Genomic DNA, 13181 nt, shown 5'->3' with positions numbered 1-13181 from the left:
TTTTTCTTGTATATATGCAATCTTTATTTTACAAATCAACATTGAATAAATGACAAAGGATTCACAAAGTATGATGGCTTATGTAAGAAGAGATGCACAGCATATGAAACTTGATTTCTGACTAATTTTGTCTGAATTAAAATTTTGACTATTTTATCTAACAAAGGAATGGGTCACTGCTTTGCAGACTGAGTTCAGTTGTAAACTAGGGGTTTCTTCCAACAAAGCTTAAAGCTAAAATAAACACATTTCTAAATAGGAGACTCTAGAGCTCCATCTGCTCATGTAATGAGCTTCAAAATGCTCATGCAATTGTAATGTAAAACATTTGGGTCTAATGTTATGTATGAAGTCTTCATGAACATTTGTTTTACTGACCTGAATGTGGCTATTACCTTTTTGAAGTTTATTTATTATTTATTTATTATTTATTTATAACAATCATACAACATGCTTTTTATGTATTATAAAAAAACTGTTATGCCTTGTACAGACGAGCAAACATGTACGATGAAACTGGTCCGCCGTACCGTTTTCATCGTACATGTCTGCCCGTGGATTTCTGTATGGTGGCTGTACTCACCATCATACAGAAATCCGCGCGTAAACAATACGTGGGGCGTGGCCGCGCTGTCGCCGCGACGATGACGCGGCGACATGGGCGGCCCTGCCAGTTCAATGCTTCCACGCATGCGTCAAAGTCATTCGACGCATGCGAGGGATGGCGGGCGCTCGGACATGTACGGTAGGTCTTTACAGACGACCGAACATGTCCGAGCGGACAGGATTCCAGCGGGCTGTTTTAAAACAAGTTCAGAAATATTTCACCGCTGGAAAAGGCCCGGCGGGCATATGTACGCTGTTGTCACATAGGTCTGAATAATTTTTATAGATTGGCGCGATTTTTTCTTTTTCCTATATGTACGCTGGAATCCTGTCTGCTCGGGCCTACACACGACCGAACATGTCTGCTGAAACTGGTCCGTGGACCAGTTTCAGCAGACATGTTTGGTCGTGTGTACGGGGCCTTAGAGGATAATATCCTCCCAAGAGGTAAATTTAAAGTCCTGTGTCCTTGATTGGGTGTTTTCCCCACTTTACAAAATTAAATTAGGATGGGACCTCAGGAGGTCTATTATTAGGTTGTGATATAGACCTGGATATGATGCTGAGCATGTGCACGCAACTTCTTTGGTCGATTAAATTGAACACTACAAGGAAAACACTGGAAGGATTCACCTTTGAATTCTGCAATTGTGTGGGACACCTTGTTGAATCCATTATCCTCATGTGTATCATGTCTAAATTTACAGTACGATGTACATTACCAAATATGTGTATAAAGTTTACACATTACAGCGTCTAATGAATAAAATAGATGGTATTTACAGCCTTTGCCCGGAATATTTATTTATTAGTAGTAAAGTGGAACTGCAGCTAATACAGGCATACCCCACTTTTAAAGGAACAAAAACATACAGCGCACATGGGTTAAGTGAATGTCACTTTATAGTCTGTAATGGGTGGAAAAACATATATGCATGAAAAAATGAAAAAACATTTTTTTTTGAAATAGCCACTAATAGCACACAGGAAAAAAGAACATTAAAATTTTTAAATTACTAATAAAAATAGTCCGCATAACAAAGGCAGCAGTTCACGTGGAGATGGTAGAGTGAAGACACATACACTTCGGGGGAGATGTTAAGAGTGAATCCAAATAGTGTGCTTACACTTGTAGGCAGAGGTAATACAATACCTCGACAAAAGCAATATTTGTCTCCCACTCTTCCATCTAAACCTGAGATTACCTTTAGAAGGTCCCGGACCATCCGGAACATCATTGCACCCAGTAAAGTATCCAAGAACAACCCCACCCGCCCATTAGATATTCGGGCTTACTTTAATAATAAAACCGGCATTTTTAGATGCGGTAAAAAGGGTTGCCTTACTTGTCAGTCTATTCCTAAAGGTGGTCCTGATACTATTAAAACCAAAGATTGTGTGTTCCCGATCAGCCAATTCCTTACTTGCTCTACGGAATATATCGTTTACATACTACGCTGTCCATGCAATTTATTATACGTAGGACGGACGATCCGTACCCTACGCATACGCATCGGTGAACACAGACGCCTGATCAAAAAGGGCTGTGATAAGCATAGTGTCCCTAGACATTTTTTGCATGTCCACAATAAAGATTTTAAGTGTTTGGAGGTTCTTGCTATTGAGTCCATTCCGTTGGGTACTTTGACTGAGAACGAAAGATTTTCCCTCCTATGCAAGAGGGAAACTTTCTGGATCTTTCGGCTGGGCACTTTGTCGCCCGGTGGCCTTAACGAGGAGTTGGATATTTTCAGCATCACTAATTAACCTAGTGCACTGGGCACACACATCATTTTTATTTTTATTTTTATTTTTATTTTTATTATTTTTATTTTTATTTTTATTTAATTTTTATTTTTATTCAATAGGTATAGGCGGTATATATGGAGTGATTGTATGTATGTATAGTGTTTTATATTTATTTTTATTTTCACCATTATTATTATTCCTTTTCATTTTTTCATTTATATATTTTCCCATTATTATTATTGTTGTATTAATTGTATTAATTGTTGTATTATTGTTGTATTGAAGGTTTGTCAGACTATCTTCTATGTATGTATATATGTTCTTCCATGAGAGAGATTATTATATACATATACATCATGTTTTATATATTATATATTTTATACTATATGTATTTAGATGTTTTTATTAAAATGGTGGTGATGGTAGGGTTAAGACCATGAACCCTCCCCCTCCTTGTGCTACCCTCCTTGAACCCTCCCCCTCCTTGTGCTATTGTCCAATGGGATTATTCCTTCCCCTTTAATAACTAGATGGTGGAGCCTGTCCTTTGATAAAGCGTCCTGGCACGCGAAACATGTCAGTCACGGCTCACCATTACAATCTTTGATGCCCCTATACATTTGCAGCAAGCACACTGCAGCTGATGTGCAGTGCTGACACTCGGGAAATCCTCCTAGTGACACTAGCGCCAGCACCTCTACTGCTCGTTTTCTGCCCACACTGATTGGTGCCTGGAGTCACCTGACGCTGGATCGATGGTGTCCGGACACCTCCTTCTCTCTGTGTGACTCTTTCAGGCTTCCGTCCCCCTCTCCTCGCTCCTGTGTGACGCGGCTGCGTCACTGAACCGGCTTGGTGGCTCCCCTCTAGGACTTCCCCTGCCGCTGGAGATCCCTGTCTGCGAGGAAGGTTTCCTCTCCATCAGCCTCAGAGCTTGTGGTGTCCAAACGGCAGTATCCTCTCTGCATGAAATAACTTCTACATCTGCTCCCAGTGTGGCTGTCATCTTCCCACCTATGGATTCCATCTCCCTGCATTGAGACGTTGAAGCGGCTGCTTTTGTCGAGGTATTGTATTACCTCTGCCTACAAGTGTAAGCACACTATTTGGATTCACTCTTAACATCTCCCCCGAAGTGTATGTGTCTTCACTCTACCATCTCCACGTGAACTGCTGCCTTTGTTATGCGGACTATTTTTATTAGTAATTTAAAAATTTTAATGTTCTTTTTTCCTGCGTGCTATTAGTGGCTATTTCAAAAAAAAAAATTTTTTTCATTTTTTCATGCATATATGTTTTTCCACCCATTACAGACTATAAAGTGACATTCACTTAACCCATGTGCGCTGTATGTTTTTGTTCCTTTGCTTTTTGCCCATGTCTCCTTAGTGGTTGACAGCTGCACGGGTTTATGTTTTAGTGAAACTTTTTAAACCACTGACAATACTGTGGTTTACCGTTCCTATGGTGTAGCGCTTCTTGCGGGTGTTTCTTTGTATACCCCACTTTTAAGTACACAATGGGGTGTATTTACAAAAGCTGGAAAGTGCAAAATCAGGCTCACTTCTGCATAGAAAACAATGAATTTCTAATCCCAGTTTGTTCAATTCAACTTTGGTAATAAAACCTGGAAGCTCATTGGTTTTTATGCAGATGTGAACCTGATTTTGCGCTTTCCAGCTTTAGTAAATAAACCCCATTGTGTACTTAAAGGGTCACTAAAGGAATTTTTTTTTTAGCTAAATAGCTTCCTTTACCTTGCTGCAGTCCTGGTTTCATGTGCTCATTGTTCATTTTTGCTTTCATGTTGCTGTAAATCCTCTCTGTTCTGGACACTTCCTGGTTGCCTTTTTCCTGATAACCACAGTACTGGGAGATTTCTCACGGTGGTCACTAATCAAGGAGCTGTGTGTAAAACGAAACTGGATTGGTGCTGAGGAGTTTTAGACAAAGTATCACTGCTCTCTATTGGCTGACTGCCCTCTAGTGGCTCTCTGTACATTAGAGAACCAGGAAACAACAGCAAAAACGAAACTACACTGCAGGCACATTATATGATTGTTTTTTTATCTATTTTTAATCATTTTTAAAAGGAATCAGTTAACTATTATGTCTCTATGCCCTGTAAACAGTCATTTCAGCTAAAAAAATGTTTTCCTTTAGTGACCCTTTAAAAGTGGGGTATGCCTGTACAGTTTTTTATGCTGTTGGATAGAGTACGGAACATTTTGAACCTCATCAAAGTTTTCTTTGTTGTTTGTGTTCCCATTAAGGGATTCTCCCTGTGTTCCTGGCACTGTGAAAAAAAAAACTGAAGTTATAGGAAATGTCAAATTTGAGAATTGTGAAAAAAACAGGGGGTAAGGTAACTCTGGAAAGATTTCTTCTTAAAGGGTCACTAAAGGATTTTTTTTTTTAGCTAAATAGCTTCCTTTACCTTACTGCAGTCCTGGTTTCATGTCCTCATTGTTCGTTGTTGCTCTGATGTTGCTGTAATCCTTCTCTGTTCTGAACACTTCCTGGTTGTCTGTTTCCTGATGAAATAAGTCATGGGAGCTTTCTCTCTGTGGTTACTAATCAAGCAGGTGTGATTACTGTGTGTCTAAAACCCCTCAACACCAATCAGTTTTGTTTTACAACCCATCACTGCCCTGTATTGGCTCTATGTCTCTGTACATCACAGAAACAGAAAACAGCATGCAAAAACGAAACTGAAACTGTAGGTACATTATATGATTGATTTTTATCTATTTTTAATCATTTTTCAGTTAACTATTATGTCTCTATACCCTGTAAACAGTCATTTCAGCAAAAAAAAAAATGTTTTCCTTTACAACTCCTTTAAGCCTGAGGCCTCGTACTCACGACCAAACATGTCTGCTGAAACTGGTCCGCGGACCAGTTTCAGCGGACATGTTCGTTCGTGTGTAGGCAGTAACGGACAGAATTCCAGCAAACAATCGTCGGCCAGACCGTTTTCCAACGAACAACTGTTTCCTGGTCTTGCTTTAAAACAGTCTGCTGGAATCGTGTCCGTCAGACATGTTCGGTCGTCTGTACACAAAAGCAGCGTACAAAAACCCCGCGCATGCTCAGTCCAAATGAGGAGACGGGAGCGCTCGTTCAGGTAAAACTCGCGTTTCTTTGGGATATGGCACATTCGTCATTAGAAACCTTTTATTCTAGCAAGAGAACAATGTCTTAAAAAGGCGCACTAAACCACATTTTAAAGCCTCGTTTTATTAATTCTTCTCTTGCTAGAATAACCCCGTTCTCTTTCTGATGCAATTTCAATAGAGTTGTCCCATACTGAAATGTCACATTTCTTGCTTGTGATGTAATCCTTTAATAATGTTTTCTATGCCAGACGTGTGTTTTGGTTGGTGGTCCTCCATAATTTAGAGTAGTCATTTTTGTAAAGGAATGTGCATTTTTTAATGTATTTTTTTGTTTATAGTTATGTCACCATTTAAACTATTTTTTTTTTACATGTTTTTTTAAATTTTTTTTTTTTTTTGGTGTTTCATTAGAGAATATTAAACCATGTTGGCACACCAAATGTCCCCCCCCCCCCAAGGAGTGTGTCCTTTGTAAATTACCCATTGTATATTTATTAAAGGTTTGCTGCCTAATAATCCCCACAGTATATCAAACAATAGACATGTTTTCAAATGAAAGCAAAAAGCCTTTTATTCTGGCAAATGTCATCACAAAAAATAAAAAGAACGGCAGCACTAGAATAGATAGCAAACTATATGCAAACTTGCATTTCCAACATGGTGAAGGATAAACTTCCAAGCCTCAGGAGCCAAACACAAAAATATGAAGCAGCAGCACACAAACAAAGGAACCCAAACTGTGGTAGTACAAACAAGATGTCCTTTATGTGGAAGGAAATGGAAGGCAGAAAATCAACGTTTCCTCCTCTTTCCAGCCTTCCCTCCAGGCAGCCTTCCAGCGGATCGAACACGGGGTCTTGCAGGTGGGGTTGATGTGGCAGCAGGAGGATGGTGTTCCGCAAGCCGGGCCGGGTCACATAGCCCAGTGTCTGGGGTCAGCAGGCCCCTCTGCATCCACCAAAGGACCTGGTTCATCAGGGCCTTTGCCAGTCTTCTCTGGTCCTCCTCCCCTTCATTTAAATCGTGGGCCAATGAGGCACTGAAGGCCTCTGTGGGGTTGAGGGGGGCCCTCATGATGGCGCTTGCCTCCTGGATCATGCGGAGGCTTGCCTCCTCCACAGGCCTCAACTGCCTCCTTCGGCCTGATGGCCTCACCTGGGGGGGAGAAGACTGGCTGGTGGTGGTTCTCCTGGCCGGGTGGACCTGCTGCAGGCCACTGGGCCCAGCCTCCTCCTGGCTGCCACTGACCCCGGCCTCCTCCTGGCTGCCACTGACCCCGGCCTCCTCCTGGCTGCCACTGACCCCGGCCTCCTCCTGGCTGCCACTGACCCCGGCCTCCTCCTGGCTGACAGACACCTGAGGATCTGCCACCTCCTGGCTTATCTCTTCTTCCTGTGTGGAAAAAAAAAGAATTTTTTTACAATTTCGCTAAATAAAACCACACTAATTTTCATGTTTTTCGTTCAGTATTTTCTGTTCATTATTACTTGAATACACTCTACTTCTGACCCCTGCAGTTGTCATCCCTGACACCTATTTGTCTGTACAACTTTTTGTTTGCTTTTTCCCAGCTTTTTTTTATTTTTACAATATCTAATCATTAATCCACCAAGAATTATTTACGCCATAAATATAGAGGAAACTACTATACCTCCTCATCGAAGGGTGGCAGATCTGCATCTCTGTCAGCCAGGCCCTCTTCCTCCGACTCTGCAGGGCTGTGGTCATCTGGGGAATGTCCGCTGGAAGGTAGCATGGAGGAAAGGTTGGAAGAAAGACTAGACATCGTTTTCCTGCCTTCCATTTCGTCCCGCAAAAAAGCCATCTGTTTATAATACCACAGTTTGGGTTCCTTTGCTTGTCTTGCTGCTGCTCCCGATTTTTTGATTTTATTAGCTTTGTATGCTCTCCTGTATGTGCTTCTGAGGTTGGCAAGTTTATCCTTCACCATGTTGGCAGTGCATCCTGGCACCCAAGTTTGCATATAATTTGCTAGCTCTTCTAGTGCTGCCGCTCGTACCTCTTTATTGCAATATAAAGAGTGCTTAGAATTCCACAGGATGGGCGTGTCCTGGTATTTTTGAAGTAAGGCCTCTATAGATTCCTTGCTTTGTAGGAGGTCCATTGTAATTTTTGGTAAATTATATTTCTTTTTGAGTCTAGATTACAAAAACATAAACCACAGAAAAATAAATATTCCAAAGGATCAGCGTTGACCTTGATCTAATATGTGTCTTCAAATTTATTACCTATATCTAATTCCAAACACAGTCTCTCTTGTTTAAACAATGATTGGCAGCTCGGCCGCATTGCTTGTACCAAACATTGATTTGCTAGATGCAGAGCCATTGTTCACATTGCAGTAAATATTTTAAATATATTAAATTAAACAATGCTTACAAATGACAGTTTTCATCTAGGCACTCTTTCATGTGTAAATCTCATGCCCCTGACAATGGATGACATAAAAGACACTTCCTAATGACCTCTGTACAACCAACACTTGAACAATACTTTGCCTGATCTGAATACACCATTCAAAAACTTGTCAATGAGGTACAGCATTGTTCACATCTCTATTTTGTGAGGTGTCCAAAAGCATTTGGATACCAAAATAACATTGTGGTACCCCATAGACAGAATAGCTTAAAAAGGGTGCAACCAACAGCCCAAACCCCCATCCCATGTGTCTACATTTTCAAGGCCTCTGCTGATCACATTTTTAATTTCCTTACCTTCCTGTCTCTCGCTCCTCGTTTCTCACGCTCGCCTAATTACCGCGTAAGATGCGTAATCACGGCGTAAACCTTTTAAACACTCCGCGTATTTATGAAACCCCGCCCTCGTCACCTTTGCGAGGCCCCTAATCAATGAGTTTAGGAAATATGGCGTTAACTGTGTATGTTCTGGATGCGCTCGAAGATTCTCCGCGTAACGGACGTAAACACGTTGTTTGCATTCTCTACACTCCGCGTATGTATTAAACGCCGCCCTCTTCTCCGCCCATGGCGTAAGAATTCATCTTTTACACGCCCATAATCTCTGTGGGAAAGGAAAGATGGCGATGTCACACGAGCGGGCACGATGCTCTCATGCCACAAGTGAAGGGACAGAGGCAGGGACGTCCCGATCAAGGAAAAGAAGATATAAAGCCACTAATATGCGGTTCCAGGAAATGGTGGAGTTAGTTTACATCATGCGAAAAAAGGACTATGATGGTGAATTAGGGCCATACAAGACCCCTAACCGCCGAAAGGCACATATTATGGACAAGGTGGCGAGGAGAATGCAGAGGATGTTTGGGATCACCAGGTCCAAGGAACAGCTGAGGAAACGATGGTCAGACTTAAAATTGAGGGAGCCACATCAGATGAAGAAAATACTGAAAATTCTGCGTAAAAGTAAGTAAATATATATTGGGGTTGGGGGGGGGGGGGGGGGGGTGGGTGATTGTCTGCAATAATGTGTTGCCATGTATATTTCACCATCTGCCTCCTTGGCCTGCTTGTAATTTTAAAGACATGTTGTCATTTATTTTTTTGGACATAAATAACTACATATTTACAAACAGTGTTCTTAGTAAACAACGTAACATCACATAGTTTATCAGAAAGGCTCGGTTATTCCAGGAACAACACACCTGGACATGGCTCACTGGCAAAAAACTTTGTTTGTAAACATTGTGTAAAAGCTAGTTCTAGAAAAAAAAGTATGAGAATGGGAAAGGCAAACAGGATTCATTCTAAAAACAGTGGTAATAAAGCAGATGTTTTCACATCTGCAATGCAGAGCACCTGTGTCTCCCCAAATCAAAAATGGGTTTTGGTAGGGTCTCCCAGAAATACAGTTTAGGGGGGACATCCATGTGTGTCACTTTGCTAAAAAGGGGCAGGATCAGAGCTTGCCATATAGAAGTAATTGCAAAATGTAGGTTTGGTGAAAGATAAAAGTAACTAAATTAAAGCATCTTCTAAGCAATGTGTGCGATTTATGCTCTCCAATATCTGTGTGCTGATGAGTCTACATTTTTTTTTGTTTATTTCAGGGGAAAGAAGTCGCCAGCATTTGGAGGAGGCAGAGAGGGCCAGACAAGGCCAAAATCTGCCATCTCAACATGTGGAGGAGGAGGAGGATGTGGAAGGAGAAGAGGATGTGGAAGGAGAAGAGGATGTGGAAGGAGAGGAGGATGTGGAAGGAGAGGAGAATGTGGAAGGAGAAGAGGATGTGGAAGGAGAGGAGGATGTGGAAGGAGAGGAGGAAGGAAGAAAGGAGGAAGGAAGAGAGGAGGAAGAAGTAATTTTGGACTTAGAAGTCATAGCAGATGAAGGGCAAGTGGCGGAAGAACAATTTGGCGATTTGAAAGAAGGTGGATTGATGGATGAAGGAGGAGTCCAAGATGATGGGGAAGTGGTGGAAGAAGGAGGAGTGATTGAAGATGATGGGGAGGTGGTGGAAGAAGGAGGAGTGATAGAAGATGTCGAAGAGGTGGAAAGGAGAAGCCCATCAGGTCAGTGTCACCCTAGCTTGATTCAAAAAAACATATGTAGATAGGCCTCATCGAAAAATAATGTTATAAATGCCAATTTTTTTTTTTGTTTTAGGGGAGGAGGATGGTGTGCCAATATTTTCACGTGCAAGTGCTGCTATAATTATTCAGCAGGTAATGGAGTGCAGCACTGAAATGCACAATATGCGTGAAAGGATGTTTCTCATGGAACAGAATGTAACAAATGTCCTTTTGGAATGCAGCACGGAAATGGACAATATGCGGCAAAGAATGATGGTCATCGAATCTAATTTTAAGAACATTATTGACATGATGGGCCGTGTCAAAGACTGAAACACCCCCCGCCCATCCCCCGCCCCCACAAACATTTTTACTGTTTTAATAATGAATACGCCAAAATTTGAAGATACACACACAGTGTGCCAACATGTGCTATCTGCCATCACAGAATATCTAATGTCTGTGCTTTGTGGGTCCAACCCCCTCCTCCATCCTCAAGTAGTTGAGAGGAAGGGTTTGCTCCCACAAAACACAGACATTGATCACCCATGATGTCAGATAGCACATGTGGCCATTTGTCTGTTGAACCAATGACATTTGGCGAGTTTGCACTGAATGTGTGTATCTTCCAATTTTGGCGTGTTCCAGTGTGAAAGCACACCATGACTGACTGCTGTTGTGAGTTTTTATATATTTGTAATTGGATTTTGTTACTTTTTGACCATGTTGAACATTTTGGGATACTATAAAGTTTAGACCATAAAGAATAAACAACGACAAAAAATTTAAAAAATATATATATAGAATTATAAATCTCTCTAATCACTGAATTTAGTGAAGTAGAGATTTGACTCCAAATTCTCACCTAAAAATTTACTTTTAGAAAAACACACCAAAAAAAAAAAAAAATGGTTAAAAAATTAATGTTTTTTGTGCATAAAAAATATGCCCAAATAAAAAATTAAAGCGGTAAACACCCCACCAAATATAATCTATATATATATATATATATATGTAAAAAATAAATCTAACTATATTTGATAAAAAACAAAGTGAACTTGTTAATAAATGTATAATCTGCATAATATTTTTGGTTGAATTACCTGAAAAAAAAAAAAAATAAAAAAAAATTTTTTTAGACTCCTAAGTACAAAAGCAGGGAGTAATGAAAAAAGTAGAAAATAATTTTTGGGGTCATGAACAAGCAAAAATTAAAATACTTGACCTCAAAATTTACAAATGGAGTTGCTTCTTATTTCTAGACTCAATACCCTGTTTGTAGATGAGTGAATACTGTGCAAAATGTGGTTAGTTACTAAAAGTGGAGAAATCAATTATGCATTACAATTGAAGAAGTTAGTTAGAGAACCAGGAAGACAGAAAAAGAGAAAAAGCATTAATGACAAACAACTGTATAAAGTCCAATGGTCTAATTATTTATTATTTTTTAGAATATTCCTTTCTTTGGGGGCCGAATTAGAAAGAAATATGATCTGGCATAGCAATGGCCCCCCGACCCATGAAGTACTCAACATATTTGTCGCGTACCTCACGAGCTGATTGGGGGGCCAAGCCAGCGCGACCAGTGTCCAGCCCGGGAAGGGGATCTGAGGGTAGTCTTGCCTGAGAACCGATGTCGGGTAGGTACGTCTGGGAGTGCCTGCGTAAAAAGTTGTGCAAAATGCAGCAGGCAAATACAACGGTGTCCAATTTATATTCCGCCAGATGTATCGATGTCCTGAACAGGCGGAACCGGTTGGTGAGTATCCCAAAGGCATTCTCGACTACCCTCCGAGCCCTGGCCAACCGAAAATTAAACACACTCCTCTCTGAGGTGAGGGTCCTCTGGGGAAAAGGCCGCATGAGGTGAGGACCAAGCCCGAAAGCCTCGTCCGCTAGGAACACAAACGGAAGTCCTTCCACATTATCTTCATCTGGTGGCAATGCCAGACCACCAGCTTGGAGACGATCATAGAAATCAGTCCGTGCGAACACTCCCCCATCAGACATCCGGCCGTTCTTCCCCACGTCCACATATAGAAACTCATACTGTGCCGACACCACCGCCATCAACACAATACTATGATAACCCTTGTAATTATAATAGTACGACCCCGAGCGGGGTGGGGGCACAATGCGGACGTGTTTCCCATCTATTGCTCCACCGCAGTTTGGAAAATCACACCGCTGGGCAAATTGGGAAGCCACAGACTGCCATTCCTGTGGTGTGGAGGGTAGCTGTGGGGACAAACAAAATTAGAGATTTAGTACTTTGTAACAAATACATCCTACAAGCATCCTTGTGACAGTTCACAGTATTAAAATTGCATTAGAAAAATGTGCATGGAGAATTTGGGAAATGAAATATATAAGGCCACTTCATTAAGAGACTCCACAGCCCTCTGATGGGGACAATAAAAGTTTGAAGGGGGGGGGGGGACACAAAAACCAAAAAGTCCTGTTTTAAAAAATGGCAAGGTGGGTTGGTCCCTAGGATAGCATGCTGGACAGGTTAATATTGGGTAAGGGACAAATCTGCAGGTAGGCCAAGAAAAAAACATGTAAAGCTGATATCAACATGCATAGGGAGAAAAGGTAACGTTAGTTAAACACACAGCATATCTGGGAAAATAAAAATAAAGTTAGTTGGCCACATTATTAGAGCCAGGAAACTTACCTTAATATACTCCTCATGCATAACTTTGATGATGGCAGCACACGTGTCCGGTATGATGACCCCAAGCGCCTGCGGAGAGATGCCTGTCGAGAACTTGAGGTCCTGCAGGCTCCTCCCAGTCGCCAGGTACCGCAACGTGGCAATAAGCCTCTGCTCGGCCGTGATGGCTTGGCGCATCACAGTGTCCTGCCTCGTGATATAGGGGGACAGAAGATCCAGCAGACGGTTGAATACGGGGTCCGTCATGCGGAGAAAATTCCTAAAGTCATTAGGATTATTCTCCTGGAGTTCCCTAAGCAGAGGCATATGTGAGAACTGGTCACGCTGGCGCAACCAATTCTTGGTCCAGAAACGCCTCCGCCCCCTGTTTCTGGCCAAAGTACTGGACAAATGAACATATCCAGCAGCCATCCCATAAACAGCACCAACTCGCGAAAATTGACGCTGCTGCTCCATCATGGCTTCAAACCGGCCGGCTGGTCAGTCAAGAACACACTGAAACAGAAAGCACTCGCAAATCCAG

At 41.6% G+C, this 13181-nt stretch overlaps 1 protein-coding gene across 4 annotated transcripts in view; it reads left to right on the top strand.

Annotated features, from left to right (window-relative positions):
- The window catches only part of HRH2 (histamine receptor H2), a 166085-nt gene that overhangs the window by 41486 nt on the left and 111418 nt on the right, over positions 1 to 13181 (top strand). The window lies entirely within an intron of this gene.

Source organism: Rana temporaria, chromosome 3, assembly GCF_905171775.1.
Source record: "Rana temporaria chromosome 3, aRanTem1.1, whole genome shotgun sequence".
Classification (NCBI taxonomy): Eukaryota; Metazoa; Chordata; class Amphibia; order Anura; family Ranidae; genus Rana; species Rana temporaria.
The sequence above is the reverse complement of the archived record's forward strand: the minus strand, read 5'-3'. Positions and strand labels throughout refer to the sequence as shown.